Source organism: Aethalodelphis obliquidens, unplaced genomic scaffold (assembly GCF_003676395.1).
Source record: "Aethalodelphis obliquidens isolate GAN/ISIS:26980383/991018 unplaced genomic scaffold, ASM367639v1 scaffold10, whole genome shotgun sequence".
NCBI classification, from domain to species: Eukaryota; Metazoa; Chordata; class Mammalia; order Artiodactyla; family Delphinidae; genus Aethalodelphis; species Aethalodelphis obliquidens.
The window spans coordinates 40,950,536-40,976,081 of NW_020837954.1; the positions used below are offsets into that span (position 1 = coordinate 40,950,536).

The window sequence follows — 25,546 nt, forward strand, 5'->3', positions numbered from 1 at the left end:
TAATTGGTTGTTCTTTTGAATTAAATATACTTAGCACAGAGCCTCATATACAGCTTAACAAATAAAAAAAAACTGTAAGGAACCCTTATATCTAATATTTAACACTTTCCTTTTATACATCAGAGAAACTTCTTGTCTTATTTCCTTCTAGAAACAGTCATACTTTGTTTCCCACTTGTTTGCCCCAGGACTTTCAGATGCCAGTGAGCGCATACTCATTCTGCCCTGTTAGCTCACTGTGCCAAAGGTCAGTAAACTTCTGTGAAGAGCCAGATAGTAATATTTTAGGCTTTGTGGGCCCTAATGTCTCTGTGGTAACTACTCAACTCAGCCATGGTAGCATAAAAATAGCCATAAACAATTTGTAAACTAATGGGTGTGGTTATAGTTCAATAAAATCTTGTTTACAAAACCAGATGGAGGGCCTTGGGCCACAATTTGCCATCCCCTGATCTGGACCCTTCTCTTTTCTCCCTAGCCTTGGACCCAGGGCTGGCGCTACCATTAGATTAAGGAATTTGGAGGAAGGGAACGAGAGCAGTCTGCTCATAAAGCAGTGTTTTCTCAAACTAGTTTAAGACATTGGCCCCTTTTAAATGCAAGTGATATGCTCTTAACCCCCATTTCTGACTTCAGATTTATTATATTACAGACATATATAGAATTATAAAACTAGCTAATAACTCTTCATATTAAATCATACTTATGAAACCATAAAAGTGGGTTGTATTGAATAAACAATACTATTCAAAGTAATTATTCTAATGTTACAGATGATCATTTGCTAAATTAAATTATTACTTGCAATATAAATAACATAGCATAGCTTCTTTTGAATTATATGTGTGCATGTGTGTGTGTATTTACTGTAGTTTATGTGATGACTCAACTTTGAACTACTACAAAACCTTCTTCTGTTTGGGAAGGATAACGTCATTTGGCCCTTACCTGGGCATGAATGCATTTACGTTTGAATTCTGCTATTACTTTTTTCTTATTCGTCTCTGACAATTAAAGTTGTACCACTTGGCATCACTTGATTGAAAATACACATTAATATCTGTTGGCAGTTTTTAATTATAAAATGCCTATACTAATATTTTGAGGCTATCATTGAAATGGAAATATAAAATTTAAAAATTCTCAGAGACAATTTACAAAACTTTGAATATGTTCACCGACTACAGTTTGAGAAACACAGTTGTACTAGTCTTGTAGAAGTTTTTTCCTGAATGTTGTGGGGGAAGTTTAAGGGACACTCTGCTATTGAGATGTAGGATGAAAAACCTTTGTCTTTTTTTTTTTTTAATTGAAGTATAGCTAATTGACAATGTTTTGTTTGTTTCAAGTGTACAGCAAAGTGATTCAGTTATACATATACATATATGTATATATTCTTTTTCAGATTCTTTTCCATTATAGAAGACCTTTGTCTTTTTAAAGTGTGTCCATGCTAGTATTAGAAAAAACAGTAGACTCTAAAACGATTTATAATTAATGAAAATAACATAAGAGAAGAATTTAAATATTACCTGTATAAAATGAATTGTGGTTATGGTTATTTATGTTGCTTGTTATTGATTTCTAAATATCATACAAAACAGTTATTATACATATCGTTAATTATGTATTAGGTTAAAATGAGATTTTCTTGCCAAAAAAGACCTTAAAGATCATTTAGATTAGCCTCTTCATTTTATAGATGACAATGAGGCCGAGAGGTGACCTTACTTGTTCTCCTATTTTTAGCATAGGAGAGGGCAGATGAATGGATAGAATGTAAGATCTTTTGGGTGCCAGTTCTGAGATTTTTTCCTACAGTAGGATTCTCTTTTTTTCTGAGATCTACAGAATGATGGTGGTGCTTCTTTGAAAATGCTTCCAGTGTATCTTGAACAGGCCCGTACAAATACCAAAAAAATGCACAAAATGCCAAGATCTAAATTTTTACTGTTTCAGAGAATTTTCAACAAGGTAACTTCAGTTGTTGGTATATGAGTAGCACTGAAGTTTCCTGTCTCTTTCCCCTCTATCTTCTTTTACCTTCATTTCTTGATATTGTGCAAATGTTTTCTGCTGTAAGGGAACTAGTACCAGTTACCAATATTTAGAAAACTGGTATATCAAGAAAAATTTGAATATACTATTTAAACATTCTAAGAAGGAAAAGTCTTATTTTCAATGAAAGTTGTTAAAATCCAAATTATTTTACTGAGGTGTGGTTTTGACAGGGTTTTCTCTTGTTGCCATCTATGTTCTTGATTTTCTCTTGTTTCTATCTGTGTTCTTGATTGTATGTTTTTTGAGAAAATGCATTGCTCTAATTTATTGCATAATGTGATTTCTTTTGAAATATTAATGCTCATAAAATATTTAAAGCTGTTTAGAAAAATTAATTAAAATGTATTGTATTATATTTTAAGGACATAAGGGTTTAAAATCTTTGGCAAGTGGAAACTTTGTTTTTGTTTTGAGTGAGGCAAATATTACAAGGTTAAACTTTTTATTATTATTTGACAAAAGCATAAAAATATTTTTTTTCTCAGTTTAATGGTAAATTTCATATGGGCCAGAATTTCTTTTCTTTTACTTTTAGCTGTCCCATCATGCAAAGTGGGTTTAACTTATAGGATTATGACTTATCTTAGATACTAATAAATATTGAAAATTTAAAAAAATAGGAAGCTAGGCCAATGCGTTTAAAATAATTAAAGTTTTGTTAATTACAAAATTGGAATAGAATGTTTATGACTTGTGAGATCGAAGAAAAAGGTATGTATGAACCCAGTTTTGACATTTATTCTTGTCATAAATGTAAAAATTCAGGATTTGCATTTCTGTGAAAACCTAATGAAGTTTCTCTAATTGTGAAATAGAAACCCTACACTCTAGATATATGTAACTAAGCCATCAAAACTCTAGAGTTACATTTTATTGTTGTGTAATGTTACTGTATGATTTTTCAGAAATCATATAATTTTTGGTTTACTTTGATTACTTTCATATTAATTACTGAAAGCAAACACTGTGGGAATTCTGTGAGGTAAGAAACGTCTTTTACATTTTTTTTTGTTTTTCATAAGTGCCTTGTGTTTGCTAATTCACATTTGAAGTCAGATTATCCTTAAAGATACCCTATATTCATTCAGGTGGCTGAAACTCATAGACTAGACTAAACCTTCATTTTATTTCATTAGTTAATGAGAATAATTCTAGAAAAATTATATCTTTCTTTTGTGTAGCTCTTTATAATTTATAAAACTTTGTTTTTATTGGTTTTTTTAAAAAATAAATTTATTCATTTTTGATTGTGTTGGGTCTTCGTTGCTGTGCGCGGGCTTTCTCTAGTTGCGGCGAGTGGGGGCTACTCTTCCTTGCGGTGCGCAGGCTTCTCATTGCGGTGGCTTCTCTTGTTGGGGAGCATGGGCTCTAGGCGCACGGGTTTCAGTAGTTGTGGTATGTGGGCTCAGTAGTTGTGGCTCACGGGCTTAGTTGCTCCGCGGCATGTGGGATCTTCCTGGACCAGGGCTCGAACCCGTGTCCCCTGCATTGGCAGGTGGATTCTTAACCACTGTGCCACCAGGGAAGTCCCAAGTCCCTGTTTTTATTGTTGACTAGAGCAAAAAACTAGAAACAACTTAAGGTTAATGAGTGGATGATTGGCTAAATTAATGGTGGAACATCCATACAATGGAATACTGTGATGTTGTTAAAATGAATGAGATAACCCAGGAATGTATCCACAGGTTGTTTAGGAAAGGATTAACTCAGCTGGGGTAGGTTGCTCAAACCCAGCATATTCCCAAGGAAGTCTTATCTTCAGGACTGCCAGCTCCTGGGAAATGAACTCAGAGCCTTTGGAATATTCTGCTTAATAAGAGTGTTTTTATATGCCTGATGCCTTGGTCCACACAATACCAGTTGAATCAGGTAGTTTATACAAACTGTGATTTATGGAGAACACCGATTTGGCTCTGGGGACTAGAATCTCGGTAGCTAAGGTCAGTCATGCAGGCCCTGCATGGTATGTGACTGACTCCCAGTAAAAACTCTGGACACCAGAACTTGGGTGAGCTTTCCTGGTGGACTTTGCTTCACATGTGTTGTAACACATCATTGCTGGGACAATTAAACACGTCCATGCAACTCCACTGTGGGATGACACTTGGAAACTGGTACCTGGTTTCTCCTGGGCTTTGTTCATCCTCCTTTTCCTCTTTGCTTATATCAATCTGTATCCTTTTGCTGTACTAAACCATAACTGAGTGTAAGAGCTTTTCTGAGTCCTGTGAGTCCTTTCAGTGAATCACCAAGCCAGAAAGTGGTGTTAGAGACCCCTGACACACAGGGGCATCAATAGATAGGTGCAAGAATGTTTATGGGAGCTTAACCTAATTGCTCAAAACTGGCAAAATTTAGTTATTAGTATTGCATCAACCTTAATTTATTGATTTTGATCTGATTATATAAGATGTTAACATTAGGAGAAGCTGGGTGAAGAGCATATAGGAACTCCCTGTAGTCTTTTTGCAACTATTTGGTGAATCTAAAATTATTTCAAAATAATAAGTTAAAAAAAGAGAGTGTGTTTTTATGTTCATAAATTGGCTCTGGAAGCTCATTAAGAAACTCCATTGGTTGCATTTGGAGAAGGAAAACAGGGGCTGGAAGAGGACTTCTATTTGATGCACTGGATCTCTTCTATTTAGTTGTCTGGTCCTGAAGATATTACCTAAAACCTCTTCAATTTAAATGCTGCTCTTCATCTTTCAGCAAATCTATCTGGCTCCATTTTCAATATATATTAAGTACCATCATAAGATTAATTCCCATCATCTTCAATGCTATCTACCCTGGTTCTGGTTGTTTAAGAATACTGGCTTTGGAGTTAGGTGTGGGTTTGAATCATAGCTTCATTGTTTGCTAGTTTTGTGACCTTGAGTAAGTTATTTATCCTAGTTCCAACTCTTAGTTTCCCATTTGAAAAATGGGGATAATAATATCTGACTCATAGGGGTGTGAGGATTAAATGAGACAATGTCTGTAATGTTCTTTGTACAATGTTTGACACATTCAGTAAGAGGTAACCATTAATCATTAACTTTAGTAGTTACCTCATTCCAGGTGCTTGGTATATTTTATCTCTCTCCTCCTGTTTTTTTTTTTTTTTTCCTCAGAAGGCTGCAAGCTCCTCAAAAGGAAAAATCATGTCTTAGGGCTGTATCCCCTTCTAGCTGTTTTGTTGATGGTTGCTGTTACTGCCTAACCCTCCTATACCTGGTTCACTCACTTATTCTTCGGATCTCAGTCACTCTTCTTTTTTTTTAATCTTTTTAACACAGACTTTATTGAAACATAATACTAATACAGAAAAGTACACAAATTATAAATGTATAAGTCAATAAGTGTTCGCAAAGTGAGCACATTTGTATAGTCAGCACTAGATCAAGAAACAGACCATTACCCCAGAAGCCCTCATGTCCCCCTTCTAATCAAGGGTAACCGATATCCTGACTTCTTACAACACCAGAGGTGAGTTCTATGTATCTTTGAAATTTAATAAATGGAATCATTTAGTAAATACTTTTTGTGTGTCTGGCTCCTATTGCTCAGCATTATATTTGTGAGATGAATTCAGTGTAAGCATGTAATTTAAGGTTGTTTTTTTTTAATTTAATTTATTTTTTTATACAGCAGGTCCTTATTAGTCATCAATTTTATACACATCAGTGTATACATGTCAATCCCAATCTCCCAATTCATCCCACCACCCCACCCACCCTCCTCCACTTTCCCCCCTTGGTGACCATACATTTGTTCTCTACATCTGTGTCTCAATTTCTGTCCTGCAGACTGGTTCATCTGTACCATTCTTCCAGGTTCCACATATATGCATTAAATACGAGATTTGTTTTTCTCTTTCTGACTTACTTCACTCTGTATGACAGTCTCTAGATCCATCCACGTCTCTACAAATGACCCAGTTTCGTTCCTTTTTATGGCTGAGTAATATTCCATTGTATATATGTACCACATCTTCTTTATCCATTCGTCTGTCGATGGGCATTTAGGTTGCTTCCATGACCTGGCTATTGTAAATAGTGCTTCAAAGAACATTGGGGTGCATGTGTCCTTTTGAATTATGCTTTTCTCTGGGTATATGCCTGGTAGTGGGATTGCTGGGTCATATGGTAATTCTATTTTTAGTTTTTTAAGGCACCTCCATACTGTTCTCCATACTGCCTGTATCAATTTACATTCCTATCAGCAGTGCAGGAGGGTTCCTTTTTCTCCACACCCTCTCCAGCATTTGTTGCTTGTAGACTTTCCGATGATGCCCATTCTAACTGGTGTGAGGTGATACCTCATTGTAGCTTTGATTGGCATTTCTCTAATAATTAGTGATGTTGAGCAGATTTTCATGTGTCTCTTGGCCATCTGTATGTCTTTTTTGGAGAAATGTCTATTTAGGTCTTCTGCCCATTTTTGGATTGGGTTGTTTGTTTCTTTAATATTGAGCTGCATGAGCTGTTTATATATTTTGGAGATTAATCCTTTGTCCATTGATTCGTTTGCAAATATTTTATCCCATTTTGAGGATTGTCTTTTCATCTTGTTTATGGTTTCCTTTGCTGTGCAAAAGCTTTGAAGTTTCATTAGGTCCCATTTTTTTATTTTTTATTATTTATTTATTTTGGGGGGGAGGTACGTGGGCCTCTCACTGTTGTGGCCTCTCCTGTTGTGGAGCACAGGTTCCAGACGTGCAGGCTCAGCAGCCATGGCTCACAGGCCCAGCTGCTCCGCGGCATGTGGGATCTTCCTGGACCGGGGCACAAACCCTTGTCCCCTGCATCGGCAGGCGGACTCTGAACCACTGCGCCACCAGGGAAGCCCCCATTTGTTTATTTTATTTCCATTACTCTAGGAGGTGGATCAAAAAAGATCTTGCTGTTATTTATGTCAAAGAGTGTTCTTCCTATGTTTTCCTCTAAGAGTTTTATAGTGTCCAGTCTTACATTTAGGTCTCTAATCCATTTTGAGTTTATTTTTGTGTATGGTGTTAGGGGGTGTTCTAATTTCATTCTTTTATATGTAGCTGTCCAGTTTTCCCAGCAACACTTATTGAAGAGACTGTCTTTGCTCCATTGTATATCCTTGCCTCCGTTGTCATAGATAAGTTGACCATAGGTGTGTGGGTTTACCTCCAGGCTTTCTATCTTGTTCCATTGATCTATGTTTCTGTTTTTGTGCCAGTACCATATTGTCTTGATTACGGTAGCTTTGTAGTACAGTCTGAAATCAGGGAGTCTGATTCCTTCAGCTCCGTTTCTATCCCGCAAGACTGCTTTGGCTATTTGGGGTCTTTTGTGTCTCCATACAAATTTTAAGATTTTTTTGTTCTAGTTCCGTAAAAAATGCCATTGGTAATTTGATAGGGATTGCACTGAATCTGTAGATTGCTTTGGGTAGTCTAGTCATTTTCACAATATTATTTTTTCCAATCCAAGAACATGGTATCTCTCTCCATCTGTTGGTATCATCTTTCATTTCTTTCATCAGTGTCTTATAGTTTTCTGCATACAGGTCTTTTGTCTCACTAGGTAGGTTTATTCCTAGGTATTTTATTCTTTTTGTTGCAATGGTAAATGGGAGTGTTTCCTTAATTTCTCTTTCAGATTTTTCATCATTAGTGTATAGGAATGCAAGAGATTTCTGTGCATTAATTTTGTATCCTGCAACTTTACCAAATTCATTCATTAGCTCTAGTAGTTTTCTGGTGGCATCTTTAGGATTCTCTATGTATAGTATCATGTCATCTGCAAACAGTGACAGTTTTACTTCCTCTTTCCCAATTTGTATTCCTTTTATTTCTGTTTCTTCTCTGATTGCCGTGGCTAGGACTTCCAAATATGTTAAATAAGAGTGGTGCAAGTGGACATCCTTGTCTTGTTCCTGATCTGAGAGGAAATGCTTTCAGTTTTTCACCATTGAGGATGATGTTTGCTGTGGGTTTGTCATATATGGCCTTTATTATGTTGAGGTAGGTTCCCTCTATGCCCACTTTCTGGAGAGTTTTTATCATAAATGGGTGTTGAATTTTGTCAAAAGCTTTTTCTGCATCTGTTGAGATGATCATATGGTTTTTATTCTTCAATTTGTTAATGTGGTGTATCACGTTGATTGATTTGTGTATATTGAAGAATCCTTGCATCCCTGTGATAAATCTCATTTGATTATGGTGTATGATCCTATTAATGTGTTGTTGGATTCTGTTTGCTAGTATTTTGTTGAGGATTTTAGCATCTATATTCATCAGTGATATTGGTCTCTTATTTTCTTTTTTTGTAGTATCTTTTTCTGGTTTTGGTATCAGGGTGATCATGGTCTCTTAGAGTGAGTTTGGGAGTGTTCCTTCCTCTGCAATATTTTGGAAGAGTTTGAGAAGGATGGGTGTTAGCTCTTCTGTAAATGTTTGATAGAATTCACCTGTGAAGCCATCTGGTCTGGACTTTTGTTCATTGGAAGATTTTTAATCACAGTTTCAATTTCATTACTTTTGATGTGTCTGTTCATATTTTCTGTTTCTTCCTTGTTCAATGTTGGGAGGTTATACCTTTCTAAGAATTTGTCCATTTCTCCAGGTTGTCCATTTTATTGGCATAGAGTTGCTTGTAGTAGTCTCTTAGGATGCTTTGTATTTCTGCGGTGTCTGTTGTAACTTCTCCTTTCTAATTTTAAATTTTATTGATTTGAGTCCTCTCCCTCTTTTTCTTGATGAGTCTGGCTAATGGTTTATCAATTTTGCTTATCTTCTCAAAGAAGCAGCTTTTAGTTTTATTGATCTTTGCTATTGTTTTCTTTGTTTCTATTTCATGTATTTCTGCTCTGATCGTTATGATTTCTTTCCTTCTGCTAACTTTGGGTTTTGCTTTTTCTTCTTTCTCTAGTTCCTTTAGGTGTAACGTTAGATTGTTTATTTGAAATATTTCTTGTTTCTTGTAGTAGGCTTGTATAGCTATTAACTTCCCTCTTAGAACTGCTTTTGCTGCATCCCATAGGTTTTGGATCATCGTGTTTTCATTGTCATTTTTCTCTATGTATTTTTTGATTTCCTCTTTGATTTCTTCAGTGATTGCTTGGTTATATAGTAACGTATTGTTTAGCCTCCATGTGTTTGTGTTTTTTACGTTTTTTTCCCTGTAATTGATTTCTAATCTCATAGCGTTGTGGTCAGAAAAGATGCTTGATATGATTTCAATTTTCTTAAATTTACTGAGGCTTGATTTGTGACCCACGATGTGATCTGTCCTGGAATATGTTCCATGCACACTTGAGAAGAAAGTGTAATCTGCTGTTTTTGGATGGAATGTCCTCTAAATATCAATTAAATCTATCTGGTCTATTGTGTCATTTAAAGCTTGTGTTTCCTTATTAATTTTCTGTTTGGATGATCTGTCCATTTGTGTAAGTGAGGTGTTAAAGTCCCCCACTATTATTATATTTTTATTTTTATTTTTTTTTGCCGTACACGGGCCTCTCACTGTTGTGGCCTCTCCCGTTGCGGAGCACAGGCTCCGGACGCGCAGGCTCAGCGGCCATGGTTCACAGGCCCAACCGCTCCGTGGCATGTGGATCTTCCCGGACGGGGGCACGAACTCATGTCCTCTGCATCGGCAGGCGGACTCTCAACCACTGTGCCACCAGGGAAGCCCCCCCACTATTATTGTGTCACTGTCGATTTCCTCTTTTATAGCTGTTAGCAGTTGCCTTATATATTGAGGTGCTCCTATGTTGGGTGCCTATATATTTATAATTGTTATATCTTTTTCTTTGATTGATCCGTTAATCATTATGTAGTGTCCTTCCTTTTCTCTTGTAACATTCTTTATTTTAAATTCTATTTTACCTGTTATGAGTATTGCTACTCCAGCTTTCTTTTGATTTCCATTTGCATGGAATATCTCTTTCTATCCCCTCACTTTCAGTCTGTGTGTGTCGCTAGGTCTGAAGTGGGTCTCTTCTAGACAGCATATATATGGGTCTTGTTTTTGTATCCATTCAGCGAGCCTGTGTCTTTTGGTTGGAGCATTTAATCCATTCACGTTTAAGGTAATTATCGATATGTATGTTCCTATTACCATTTTCTTAATCGTTTGTGTTTGTTTTTGTTGGTCCTTTTCTTCTCTTGTGTTTCCCACTTAGAGAAGGTCCTTTAGCATTTGCTGTAGAGCTGGTTTCATGCTGCTGAATTCTCTTAGCTTTAGCTTGTCTGTAAAGCTTTTGATTTCTCCATCGAATCTGAATGACATCCTTGCCAGGTAGAGTAATCTTGGTTGTATGTTCTTCTCTTTCATCACTTTAAGTATATCATGCCACTCCCTTCTAGCTTGTAGAGTTTCTGCTGAGAAATCAATTGTTAACCTTATGGCAGTTTCCTTTTATGTTATTTGTCGTTTTTCCCTTGCTGCTTTCAATAATTTTTCTTTGTCTTTAGTTTTTGCCAATTTGATTACTATGTGTCTCGGCGTGTTTCTCCTTGGTTTATTCTGTATGGGACTCGTTGCACTTCCTGGACTTGGGTGGCTATTTCCTTCCCCATGTTTGGGAAGTTTTCGACTATAATCTCTTCAAAGATTTTCTCGGGTCCTCTCTCTCTCTCTCTTCTCCTTCTGCGACCCCTATAACGAGAATGTTGTTGAGTTTAATGTTGTCCCAGAGGTCTCTTAGGCTGTCTTCATTTCTTTTCATTCTTTTTTCTTTATTCTGTTCTGCATCAGTGAATTCCACCATTCTGTCTTCCAGGTCACTTATCCCTTCTTCTGCCTCAGTTATTCTGCTATTGATTCCTTCTAGTGTAGTTTTCATTTCAATTATTGTATTGTTCATCTCTGTTTGTTTGTTCTTTAATTCTTCTAGGTCTTTGTTAAACATTTCTTTCATCTTCTCGATCTTTGCCTCCATTGTTTTTCCGAGGTCCTGGGTCATCTTCACTATCATTATTCTTAATTCTTTTTCTGGAAGGTTGCCTATCTCCACTTCATTTAGTTGTTTTTCTGGGGTTTTTTTTCTTGTTCCTTCTTCTGGTACATAGCCCTCTGCCTTTTCATTTTGTGTATCTTTCTATGAATGTGGTTTTTGTTTGACAGGCTGCAGGATTGTAGTTCTTCTTGCTTCTGTTGTCTGCCCTCTGGTAGATGAGGTTATCTAAGAGGCTTGTGCAGGTTTCCTGATGGGAGAGACTGGTGGTGGGTAGAGTTGGCTGTTGCTCTGGTGGGAAGAGTTCAGTAAAACTTTATTCTGCTTGCCTGCTGATGGGTGGGGCTCGGTCCCCTCCCTGTTGGTTGTTTGGTCTGAGGTGACCCAACACTGGAGCCTTCCCTGGGCTGTTTTGTGGGGCTAATGGTGGATTCTGGGAGGGCTCACGCCAAGGAGTACTTCCCAGAACTTCTGCTGCCAGTGTCCTTGTCGTCACAGTGAGACACAGCCACCCCCCGTCTCTGCAGGAGAACCCCCAACACTAGCAGTTAGGTCTGGTTCAGTCGCTATGGGGTCACTGCTCCTTTCCCTGAGTCCTGATGCGTACAATACTTTGTGTGTGCCGTCCAGGAGTGGAGTCTCTGTTTACCCCAGTCCTGTCGAAGTCCTGAAATCAAATCCCACTAGCCTTCAAAGTCTGATTCTCTAGGAATTTCTTCTCCCATTGCCAGAACCTCCCACAGGTTCTGAAGCCTGACGTGGGGCTCAGAACTTTTACTCCAGTGGGTGGTCAGTCACTCTTCTTAATCACACTCCCAACAATGTGTACAAAACTCTGTGCTAGGCACTATGAGATCATAATGATGAATAAAACATAATCTTTTCCCTTAAGGCATGTATAAATAAGTTAATTGTAGGAGACAGATAGCTTTCTGTGGTGTAATGGAGAATGAAATAAGTACCTTGTCTACTGTTGTTTTTCTGTTTCTAACAGATTTGTAAATACCTTGGTACCCCCTTCTCTGTCCTTTACTTGGGACTACAGATTACGCAGAGAGAAATAAAGGGAGGTAACATAGATCTTCATAGGCTCCAGCTAAATTCTATCACATCTAACCTTGACCCTTACTGTCCATTCTCATTCAGAAAGAGAGTGTTCTTTTGGAGACAGATAGTCGTTAAACTGATAAAGTATAAGCATAATTCGAAAGTTGAGTTGGTAGGAAGAAGTTAGAGATGAAAGCAAGTTGCAGCTCTTAGATTTTAGTGTTCCTTTGCACATATTACATGGTGCCTTGATGTGTTTGTAGAATTTTCCAGTTGAGAATCTTAAGGTTGTGGTTGAGTGGCAAACTTCAATTCTCAAGTCAGAACAGAGATGCAGAGAAATGAGGTGTTTTATCCAAGACTGCTCAAGACGTATGTGCATAACTGAATACTATCACTTGCTACTTCTCTCTTGGATTATTATTGCAGTGTGTTAATTGGTCTGCCTATCTCTTTTTCTGTCTAGGTACCTACATAATTTTCCTAAAGTATATCTCTGATCTCATCCTCTGATTAGAAGCATTGCATGGCACCATCTTTTTTATGGAATAAATCTACTAGAGTATCATCACTATGAGGGCAGAGAACTTAGCTGTTCTGTTCACACTTGTATCCTTTGCATCTAGGATGGTACGTGGCACAGAATAGTTACACCAATCAGTATTTGTTGAATGATTCAGTCTAAGTTCCTGATAGGATATTCAAAGTTCGCTTTCATATGCTTCCAACCTACGCCTGCTACCTGTCTCTTTGGTGCTGGCTGCTGGTCTATCCCTGTCACCCTCTGTTTATTCTAGCTGTGGATGCCCTTCTCTTTCATCTCTTCCTTTCTAAACTTTACTCTTCTTTCATGTCTGAGCTCTCAAGTTTTCTCTCTTTTCTGAGATTTTTGTGTCACTTGATTTTTAGATACCAATTGATTCTACACACAGGTTTGAGCCTCAATCAATTCTATCTTCTTTTGTAATACATATGGTCTTAACTTCTTAATTGGAACTTTAATCATTTATTGCTTTGCAGTGTTACTTAAATTTTTGTATGTTCATGTCTGAGCTCCTTAGTTATATTAGGAAGCTCCCTGAAAACAGAGCTATTTTTATGTATCCTTTAGAGCTGCTTATATAGAATAGTATCCATATTGAATAGTGTCTTAGATTAAGTGTCCAGTATATATTTGTAGAATGATTGTATCACTTTTTCTAGTCATGCAATTTATGAAATGCATATTTAATTAAGTGCCTACTTGAGCTGTTACAATACCTAAAGGGAAAACATTCTAACATTCTTTATAAAAAGTGAAAAGATACTTGGAAACTAAACTTTGGTCTCTCCCCCATCCCTTTCCTTCTCCTTTAAAATTGATTTGTTCATAATTTGAAAGCTCCATACCTTTAATTTAATATGATATATGAACTTCTGTGAGACATCATCAATCAAGATTTTATACAAAGAGCTGTGATCGTCAAGGTGGGAATTTAACATTAGTGCTCTGTATATACTGTTACTCTAATGCCTTATTTAGAAGTTTAATAATATTGGATGATATTCTATTTTATGATTTTTAACTTATCAAAGGAGAGCATTGTAGAGAAATGGGATCTTGAGTTTAATGGAGTACTAACAGCTCACTGTTTGATTAAATTCAAATAAACAATTTGAAATACAATCTTGGCTATATGAGAGGTTGCTCAAAGGATACTCTGTTGTGTTTTTTAAAGACAAAAATTATTTCTTTGGTTCATATTATTGTATGTCCTTTGTCTATCTTGAATGTGTTCATTGAGTTAATTCCACTTAACTTCCAAGTACATACATGTTGATATGTTGTTAGTGTTTTAATTTTACACTTTTAAAAACTTTGTATTAGTGCTCGCTTCGGCAGCACATATACTAAAATTGGAACGATACAGAGAAGATTAGCATGGCCCCTGTGCAAGGATGACACACAAATTCGTGAAATGTTCCATATTTTTGTCTGTCATACAGAGTGAAGTAAGTCAGAAACAGAAAAACAAATACCGTATGCTAACACATATTTATGGAATCTAAAAAAAAATGGTTCTGAAGAACCTAGGGGCAGGACAGGCATAAAGACGCAGACATAGAGAATGGACTTGAGGACACAGGGAGGGGGAAGGGTAAGTGGGGGCGAAGTGAGAGAGTGGCATGGACATATATACACTACCAAATGTAAAATAGATAGCTAGTGGGAAGCAGCCGCATAGCACAGGGAGATCAGCTTGGTGCTTTGTGACCACCTAGAGGGGTGGGATATGGAGGGTGGGAGGGAGACATAAGAGGGAGGGGATATGAGGATATATGTATACATATAGCTGATTCACTTTGTTATACAGGGGAAACTAACACAACATTGTGAAGCAATTATACTACAATAAAGATGTTAAAAAAAACAACTTTGTATTAAAAAAATTTTTTATTCCGAGCTTAATTCTTTAACATCCTAAATCTTGATTTCTTTTTGGAAGCTTCTAGTTTTATCATTTCTGTTTTTCATCAGTTTGTTTAGCCAGTAACTTTATTTCTCAGATAATTTATAATTTTAGTAGAGCTAGAAGTCCTAGGCAAAGTTTTAGTCTTAAAAGAAAACAACTTTAATTACTGCAGTTAGAATGTTTTCCTTTATTGAGTATAAGAATTAAAGTAGGCATTTAATTGACTTTATAAGACTTAAGGACATTTTCCAAACATTTGAGTCTATGTAAACACATAACAGCTGTAGTTTAAAGGTTTTAACTGTCTTCCAATACAACTAAAATAATTTAAAATAGAGGATATTAAAAGTTAGGTATTTCTTTTGTTTTTCTAAGTATAACTGATTTTTTTTAAAAGATTATTTATTTGGCTACGTTGGGTCTTCATTGCTCTGCATGGGCTTTCTCTAGTTGCCACAAGCAGGGGCTACTCTTTGTTGTGGTGCGTGGGCTTCTCATTGTGGTGGCTTATCTCGTTGCGGAGCACAGGCTCAGTACTGCGGGTTTCAGTAGCTGTGGCATGTGGGCTCAGTAGTTGTGGCTCGTGGCCTCCAGAGTGCAGGCTCAGTAGTTGTGGTGCACGGGCTTAGTTGCTCCGCGGTATGTGGGAGCTTCCTGGCCCAGGGCTTGAACCCGTGTCCCCTGCATTGGCAGGCAGATTCTTAATCACTGCACCACCAGGAAAGCCCTCTTACTTGTTTTGATTCTCTTAATGTTGATTCAGTCTCTGCTGGGAAGTGTCTTATTAAAAATAAAACATTAAATCAAATGATAGCTTTTTAATCCCTAATACTATTTTGATTGTTATAGGAGAGAAAAATAAATATATGTGGGTAGAAGGAGAACAACTGTTCTCGTTCTTACCATTAACGGTTTGAAAACCTAAACTTCTTTTAAAAGTTGATCATAAATGTTTGGGTTTTGAAGTCCCTTTTAAGATCAAGGACCTTATTTAGTATCTCAGCGTTTGTATTGTTTTACTGGCAAGAGTATGTAGTTGTTGAAATTGGTCTAGTTTATTTAAATCATCTTGAAATACTTGAAAGACTGTAAATTATAAACAGCTGCACCTTATCGAGTACTTACTTTGTTCCAGGTATTGTAGTGAGTACATTTCAAACATTTTTCATTTAATATGTTAAATAACTTTATGAGGTAGGTTATATTATTCCTGTTTTATAGTTGAAGAAATTGAGGTTTGTAAGGGTTAAATAACTTTCCCAGAACCACACGGCTAGGTAAGTGGAAAGGGTAGGACTCAGATATGTCTGATTCCAATGCACATGTTTTTATTTCCAGTGGAACTTTGCTTCCTAATGCAGTTGTCAAAATTATTTTGCTCCCTTACTTCTTATTGTAATACTAAAAGCTGTTCAATACTCAGAATTCTTTCTTCCAAGCCTTTTTCAATGGGAAGTCTCACACTTTGCTTAATGCTTTGACTGTTGTTTGGAAGTGTAATGGTAGAAGTGCTTCTCTGTTAGTCGTATTGGTATTTCAAGTAAAAGAAATATTTGAATACTTGCAGCTTTGATTGCTTTTCCACTGCATATAAATTGTACATGTATGTTGAGTATAATTTAATGCCTTTTATCTGCTAGTGAATGTGCTAAAGACTTGTTGGGTTTCTATATTTTCCAGCTGGAGTTGGCCAGTCATAGCTTAAATCCTGTGGTAAGTATGCTCTCTTAGGAAAATAATTCCTAAACACTTGTACTTTGTACCTCTCTTAGGGAACATCTGAAGTACAGACAGCCTCCTAAGATTTTGCTTTGAGGTTTAATGAAGACTTAATATGTGCTGTGACCGGACAGGAGACATTTCAGTTTCATGGCATTTCCAGATGTGTCCCGTAAAATTGAGTGTTCATGAATTTAATTAAAAGTTCCTAGGAACTTACAACTTAAGGTAATTTTTATAAGCATCATGACTCAAAGGATCGTTAGTGTATATATTTGAGGGAGGGACAGTTTTGACTTGAACTGGAATAAAGTGATGCTTATAGTTACGATAACCAAAGTGCAGTATTTTAAGGCAATACTGAAAATGTTATAATGTGAAAAGTTTTTTTTTTAATGCTCCTAGTTTAAAGTTACTGCAGTTGGTTTCATTTCTTAGACTATATTGTAATGAATCTCTCTTCTGTTTTTCCTTGTGATCTTTAGCTTAGTTTACTGGGTTGTCCAAAGACTTGAGATTGGCCTGCTCTACAGCCTTAGAAATGACAGTTCTCTGTTCAACAATAGACCTCTCCTTTCACTTTTCTCTTCCCATCTTTGGGAATCATGCTTTGAAGAAGTAAACATTTTATAGAAATAGCAAGATGCAGTAGAAAGTACCCCAGAATTTCAAGTCAGAAGATATGAGTTTAAGTACCAAATGTATTTCAACTGTGTGATTATGGACCAGTCAATTCTCCTTCCTCAGCCTCAATATCCTTATCTGTAGAAAGGGCATAAAAGTTCTTGCCTCATAAGCTTTAATTTTATTATTACTAATAATAGTAATATTATTACTAATACTGTAGTAGATGAATAATAGTAAACACATATTGCTCAATTACTAACTTATAGAGATTTTTACAGTTAACAAAGCACTCATATATAATAATTTTATAGGAAGATCTATCTATCTATGAAAGGACTTTGTAAATTCTGAAGCACTATGTGAGTATTAGTTGATATTTTCATAACCAACTGAAGTGGCTGTTTTCAGCTTTAGTTATTAGAATGATGAATCAGAGTTGTTTAAATTTAGGTGACATTTCTGTTTAGCTAAAATAAACGTTTTGGAATGTTTTCTGACTAGTGTTAAGATTTATTTTTAAGTTAAATTGCAATAACATCTGATTTCTATATTACTCTTCTCATTGTTTAAAGAAATAGAGACTCGCTGAAAATCATGAGCGGTCAGGAGTACTTGGGGGCTAGTGTCATTTCTAGGAACTACAGTAGTGTTACTGTTCCACTAAGAGTAAGTTCATCATTTATTGCTAAATCAGTGTGATTATTTAAAAATAAATATTTAGCACTTTATGTTCACAAAGTACCCTGCAGTTGTTAATTAGCCTGCATCAGTGTTTATCTCTATAAAAGTCTGAGCTAGTGCCTGTATTGGTCAGCTTTGTACAGGACTTCCAAACACCATTGTGATGACTCAGTCTAACTCTGGGGTCAGTTGATATTTGTCTGTATACTGCAGGGCATTGTCAAAGCTTATTCCATTGTTCAGTCACACCATCATTTTCCCAGAGAAATTATTCTGAAAAAAAAAAACTGAAGAAAAAAATTATAAAACCTTTTCTGTGCGTTTGTTTCAGAACCTCACAGTTTCTAGGACCTAGAAGTTCTTTCTAAAGTATAACCTAAATATTTCCCTTCAGAAGTTAAATAGCTAATAGTTTTAAGGTAACTACCGATTAAGGCATTTTGTAATGAAATAGTCTTTGCCTTCAAGACTCTTATATATTCTACTAAGTGGATGTAAGACACATATTTAAGAAAATGTCAGTGTTGGTATGAGGTAGTAGATAATGAGTACTAACCAAGTGGTTGTGGCATGTACTGCTAGTTGCCTACCCAGTACTCACTTTCATCCTCCCATTGTTAATGGACCCTGATTATGTTTTGGTGGCAGTGTGTCCACCTTAGCTAAGTTCATGGCAATCATGTTCCCTGATTTCCCAGGTTCTTTGCAGCTGAAGATGGTTATGTGACCCAGTTCTGGCCAATCGTATCTGTTTTAGTTCTCTATTGCTGCTTAATAAATTATTCCAAAATGTAGTGACTTAAAACAACAAATATCATTTATTATTTCTCCTGTGGGTCAAGAATTCATATAAAACCAGTGGTGACCACTTGTCTCTGTTCCACAATTTCTGAGGCTGCAGCTAGAAGACTCAAGACTGGGGACTGGGATTGTATTGATGTGAAAAGACTCCTTCCTGTTGTTTGGAAGTTAATGCTTGTGTTTGCTGCAAGCCCAGCTGGAATATTCACACGTGGTCTCATCGTGGTTTCTGGGTTCTAAGAGTTTCCTGAGAGAGAGCCCCCCAGATGGAAGCTGTATTCTTTTTATGATGGTGCCTCAGAAGTCACATATTATCACTTCTGCTGTACTCTGTTGGTCAAAACTATCACAAGTCCCCCTTTCAGATTCGAAGGGAGAGAATATGACCTCTCAGTTGGAGAAGTACCCATCACATTGTAAAAAGAACACGTGGGCTGGGATAAATATGATGGTGTGGCCACCTTTGGAAAATACAGTTTGCCACAACATTTAAGTGAAGACTTATTAGTAGGGAATGGGAAGCTTCTAAGGAAGCTTTTACTTTCCAGATAAAAGGGAAGTGATATTTCTGGCATGGTCCTTTGTTGCTTGTCCCTTCTTCCTGTCTTGAAGGAGCAGCAATCATCTGTGCTCATGATGTGATAAACCAATACACTAAGGATGTTGACGTCATTGGATGTCAGCCCTGGACTGTCTGCTTTCAGACGTTTTCTTATATGAGACAAATAAATACCTATTCACTTAAAGTGCTGTAGAGAGGTTTTCAGTTTTTTAATAGCCAGTCATAATCCCGAGATCTTAATGGTTGTCAATACTGAGTGTGCATAGAAATCACCTGGAGGGCTTGTTAGGGCTGACTTAAAGGGAGAGATGGAACTTGGGCTAGACAGGTAAAATTTGGACAGTTAGGATTAGGGAAGCAATTCAAGTATTACAAATGGAATGAGCAAATACATAAAAGCAAAAAAAGTGTAAATTTTCTTTTAAACTTCCGTTAAGTTAATCAGCTTACTCAGAGCAGCAGTTTTTACTGAGGGTAGGAAATTAGGTTAAATGGGAAATAATAACTAGATTAAGGAGGCCCTTGGAGGCCAGAGAGACATTTCTTTTTCATTTTGTAGGTAGTTAGATGCCCAGAACTTATTCATCAAAGGCTTGTACTCTTTGACCAACATTTGCTCATTTCCCCCACCCCAGCCCCTGTTAATCACCATTCTACTCTCTGTTTCTCTGAGTTTGACTTTTTTTTTTAAAGATTCCACATATAAGTGAGGTCTTACAATATTTATCTTTTTGTATCTGCCTTTTTCACTTAGCATAAGGTCCTCCAGGTTAATCCATGTTATTGCATATGACAGAATTTCCCTCTTTCTTATGACTGAATAATATTCATTCATTGGTTGACACTTAGGTTGTTTCTATACCTTGGCTATTGTGAAAAATAATACCCTTAAAATTTTTATCTTTCACTAGATTTGTGTAGTGCCAGAATTATGTAGTGACTTGAATTAGGTACCAATTAGAATTCAAGTTGAATAGCATTGACCCACATCTGGAGATAGCTTTGTATAATAATTTATATTGTACATCATAGGTCTGATTTTGAATTAATAGTTCTCCCTTTATAACGTTAGTGCCGAATACAAGATAGAATCCTTTATAAAATAGTGAGCCCAACCTGTAAAATGATCACATTCCTTTCGTATTAGTAGTTTTAAAAAGAAGTCTCATCTGTTAGTATATTATGACTGAGATGTTTGCCAAGTTTTTCTTAGGAGCAACTGTTGTGCAAGCTTTGAGCCCATATAGTTGACTCTAGCCTTTGCTTTCTGTTTACTAGCAGAGAGTGTTTTTTCTAGAGAATATTAAATTTCCTGAGTCTAGAAGTTCTGCGAGGTAGAGCAACATTGAGGGTCAGATCACACAGCCCACATTTTTGGTATTGCTTTCAGAGACCTCTGACGCAGTTTTTGTGACCCTGATTTTTGTTTAAACTAAATAGTAGTTGTTTGGCATTCGTGACAAATCTTGTGGCTAAGTCTTTTTTAGACAGTTTTCTCCACAAATTGTTGGTCTGTGTTATTAAAGGGAAGTATTTTTTTTTAACAGTTTTATTGAGTTATAATTTACATACCATATAATTCACCCTAGGAGGAAGCCTTGCTTCCATGGAAAGATTGATAGATTTGAGACCAAAGCTCATATTTATCTATCCATTCATTTATTTATTTATATATCCCACATTATGAATTTATTTTCTACGTTACTGCTAGGCTACTATATATCCTATTGCCATTATTATTCTTATTATGCTATAATCTTATGCATTCTGTAGTAATAAACTTCTTTGTCATTTTAGATTGATAAGTATTTTGAAATTATTTTTATAGTTATACTGTAATATGAATTCTAATAGATGAAAGAGCGTTGAAAGCCATCCTGCAAAAGATAGTAAAGATTTTGACGATGTCCCAGTCTAATGAGATTTCTAACAGCTGGAAAAGTTGATGCACTGGATTCAGAACCAAATGATAACATTGATGGGATGAGGGAGGAAAATACTTATTTATATTGGATGTTGTTTATAGCCTACTATGCATCTGTTCCTCTTTCTTCCTTCCTAACGGACCCATGATTTTTTCAGGATTCCTCTACTTCCATGTAACCAATAAGCATTAGGAAAGCTGGTTTCACCTCAGTTCAGGGGTGGGCCTGGTTGGTCCAAAGGTTACTTTGCCGCTTGGTGGTTCAGGGATGAGCACATGACCTAATCCTTGCAAATAGGATGCAAGGAAATTTTTTTAAGCTTTGGGGCTGTTCTTCCTTGCTCTTAAGAGAGATCCATGGGAAGCCACTCTGTATCTTCTGTGGAACATGACCAAGGAAACATGTAGCCCTGATTACTGTTATCATCCATACAGTACCCAAGAAGGTGGAGCCAACCTTAAGATGAAGCTGACATTTTGGAGATAGATAAGCTATGGGTTCTTTTTTTTTTTATTTTTTAATATTTATTTGGTTGTGTTGGGTCTTAGTTGCAGCAGGCGGGCTCCTTAGTTGCAGCTCGTGGGCTCCTTAGTTGTGGCATGTGAACTCTCAGTTGCGGCATGCATGTGGGATCTAGTTCCCTGACCAGGGATTGAACCCAGGCCCCCTGCATTGGGAGTGCAGAGTCTTAACCACTGTGCCACCTGGGAAGTCCCAAGCTATGGGTTCTTGATGACATTATTGAACAGTCTTATCTCTGGGTTTCCAGATATGTTAATCTATGTATTTCTTTATGGTTTAAATCCCTGGTATGGAAACTGTGGTCCATGGACTGGCATCATCAGCATCACCTGTGAGCTTGTTGGAAATGAAGAATTTCAGGCCCTACCCTAGTCCTACTGAATCAGAATACACACAAAAGCTGGAGAAGTGTTATTTTAAGCCACTTTGAGTTTTTGTTTACTTACCAATGAAAGCATCCTACTATGACATTGTAGAGTTTTTTCTCGAAGGAGCTACAGCCTCCTCCAAGCATGCCATGTAGAAATAATGGGATTGGGGGAGGCATCATTTCTGATTGTAACAGAAACAGCATTTATTGAATCATGATACAGAGTTTAAAAAATTCTCATCACACTTTGACTGATGTATGGGTTTTTGGGTTGTTTTCATAGTTATTTTTAGATGAAACCTAAAACTGAAGTCCTTACTACTTGTGGTCACAAAGACCCTAATGTTATTTTTGGCGAGTCAGGAGATGTGCGCTTAGCTGTGCTGGCTGAAAGCCAGCTTGGAGAGTTGCATCTTACCTCCCCTGGGATTACCCCTTCCCATTCTCTCCTCAGTCCCATTCCTATTTCAACTAGTTAGAGTTTTGTACTGCATTTCTATTCCAGAACCATTAACCCATTAACCTCTGGGGAGTTCTTGCAAACTGCTGCTTTTTAGACCAGATGTATGTTTCAGTTACATGAATAGAGAAAATAATTTTGTCCCCTGCTGTAAATTGTAAATTATTGGTATATATGAGGGTTAAAGATAGCATGAGTAAATTAAATCCACTAGCAATTTAGGAATTTTATTTTAGAATTTTTTTTCTTCCACTTTTTGTGCAGAATGAGATGCAGCATTCCAAAAAAGCAAAACAGATTATAAAATTATACTTCTTCTTTGTCCATTTTTCTAGAGGCCTTAATGAGCCTGTGGCAGGATAAATTGGATAATTCAATTCACAAATTAGTTGATCATTTATGTAATTAATTGAGGATGAATGGTATCTGGTATGCTTTACAGTGAGAACTAGCAAAGGTCTGTATTTAATCAGAAAGTTGCTAGCTCTAAAAGGAGTACTTTTAATGGTAATACCACTATGCCAATTGATTTTACTATTGTTCTTGGCTGAGTTTTTACTGTGTTAGGCATTATGTTAGTTACTATGAAAATTTCTCTCTGATCCTAGAGTTACTCTAAAAGGTAGACCATTTTATCCGCATTTTAGACATGATAAAATTGAGGCTAGAGGGAGTAAGTAACACTCCCAAGATCATATAGTTAGAGCCCAGGACTGGTGCACCCAAGCTCATTCGGGTCCTCAAGGAGTTTGATTTCTACTGAGTGGGAGACTGACATGTAAACAGTACACTGTAATACAATGAGAGATAAAGTAACATTTTTAAATGAAGAAGAATTTAAAGATAGAGATACAAATGTAGAGGAAGAGGGGATTCTAATCCGGAAGAGCATGAAAAAGGTAATTCATCTTCCTTCCTATTTCTTTAGTTCCTTGATAAGCTTCTCCTGACTTCTCTCATTCTCTTAATGGTATCACCAGTTTTTTTCAGTAATCAAGACTCAGAACCTTTGATATGTTGATTTTCTTCATATTCTCACATTTTATCAATCTGTAAAGTCTTTTAGTTTTTTTTTTGTTTGTTTGTTCATCTTTTTTTTTAATATTACCAGCTAAAGGCTTCTATTTTATAAGTATTTTTTAAAGAAATGATTTATTGGTTCTATTGGAAGCATTCCTTTTTATGATTTTTTTTAACATCTTTATTGGAGTATAATTGCTTTACAATGGTGTGTTAGTTTCTGCTTTATAACAAAGTGAATCAGTTATACCTACACACGTTCCCATTTCTCTTCCCTCCTGCGTCTCCCTCCCTCCCACCCTCCCTATCCCACCCCTCTAGGCGGTCCTGTTCATTCCCACTTCTATAAAGCCTAGTTTTATCTATCACTGTATCATCTAGGCCAGTAGTTATCAATCTTTGGTGCACCTAAGATTCATCTAATGGTGCTTTGTCAATGTACAAATAGATTTGATTCATTAATTTGAGGTCACCGGTGATTCTGACACACCTCAAAGTTGAGAACCAATTACCTAGGGCAGTGGTCCTCAAAATTTGATCTGGGACTCCCCAGGGTAGGGTGGGTGTCCCTGGGAATCTCTCAGGAGTATGCAAAGTCATAACTATCAATATTTTCATAGTTGTACTAAGATGTTATTTGCTTTTTTCATTGTCACTGATGGTGAAAAAACAATGAAGGGTAAATTTGTAGTGCTTTACTCAACAGTACTGCCAAACTATATTAGTAATCATTGCATTCTTCACTGCTACACACTTGTGAAAGAAATCTAGTTTTGCTTAAGAATGTCCTTAATGAATCAGTGAAAATTATTAATTTCATTAAATCTTACCGCTTGAGTACATGTTGTATTATTACTCTATTTGACAATGCATGTGTGCATTCTGAAGTACAATGGTTGTCTCAAGGAGGAGCACTTTTGCAGTTGTTTGAGAGCTAAACTATTTTTTTTCATGGAACACCATTAAAAAAAAAAAAGACTGATAGACAAACTGTGGTTATTCAAGACTTTGATATCTGGCAGAAGTTTTCCCAAAAATGAACAAACAGAATTTTATTATCGCTAGTGGTAAAATTTAAGCTTCCAAGCAGAAATGAAAATGTGGAAAAAACTTCCCAATACTTGAAGACTTTTCTGATGAGATTGATGGTGTTTGAAATGTGTTGACATTGGAAAGATAAACAATATATTCCACATGACCAATGCAACAGAGCCCCAAAAGTTCACTGACAGTAGTTCAAGTAGCAACTAACCTTTTCTCTACATCCTCACCAACATTTGCTATTTTTTTTAACATCTTTACAACATTTGTTATTTGTGTTCTTTTTGATGATAGCCATTCTTACAGGTGTGAAGTGATATCTCATTGTGGTTTTGATTTGCCTTTAAAAAATGACCACTTGTTGAGCTTTGGTGTACTATCAAGGAAGAATATCTATAGTTACCTGTAAAAGCTATTGAAACACTTCTTTTTCCAACTACATATCTGAGGCCAGATTATCTTCAGATACATTAACCAAAACTATGCATTGTAACAGATTGCAGAAGTAGATGTGAGAATCTAGCCATCTTTGATTGTGATTTACAGACATATAAAACAGTGCCACTCTTCACAAACTTTTTTGGAAAATACATTTATTGTTCATAAAAAATGTGTTAAGTTAAAATGCAATGAGTTTATTATTATTGTCTTAAAATAACTGAGTAGATAGGCACTTAAGCACTTAGTTTTAATTTCTAATATGGTAGATATCAATATCTAACATGGTAAATATCAACATATAAAAAAGCTCCTTGGGAACCGCATTAATTTTTAAGCGTGTAACAGAGTCTGTAGTGGGTTGAGTGGTCCCCAAAAAGATATGTTCAAGTTGTAATCCCTGGTCCTTTATTTGGAGACAGGATCTCAGCAGTTGTATTCAAGTTAAAATGAGGATATGGTGGATTAGGGTGGGCCCTAAATCCAATTACTGGTGTCTTTATAAGAGAAGGAAGAAGGAGATTTGCATACAGAGACACAGAGGAGATCTATAGGGAAGAATGCCGCGTGAAGACAGAGGCAGAGATTGGAGTGATGCAGCTACAAGCCAGGGAACACCTAGGATTGCCAGGAGCCACCAAAGCTCGAAAGAGGCAAACATTCTTCTTTAGAACCTTCAAAGGAGTGTGACCCTGCCGATACCTTGATTTCAGACTTCTAGCCTCCAGAATGGTGAGAATATCTTTCTGTTGTGTTAAGCCACCCCATTTGCGGTACTTTGTTATGATAGCCTAGAAAAGTAATACAGGATCTTAAAATCAAAAAGTTTGAGAATCTCTAACCTAGGCTACCCATCTCTCTTTTTTTCCAGATTTTGCCCTGTCAGTACTGCCTGCTCACTAC

General features: G+C 36.5%; 1 protein-coding gene and 1 non-coding gene across 3 annotated transcripts in view; both read left to right on the plus strand.

The window, feature by feature from the left end:
- RAD51B (RAD51 paralog B) overlaps positions 1-25,546 on the plus strand; it is a 689,357-nt gene that overhangs the window by 62,439 nt on the left and 601,372 nt on the right. The window lies entirely within an intron of this gene.
- On the plus strand, positions 13,891-13,997 carry LOC113623056 (U6 spliceosomal RNA). Its single transcript, XR_003433749.1, has one exon. It is a non-coding gene; the product is annotated as a U6 spliceosomal RNA (small nuclear RNA).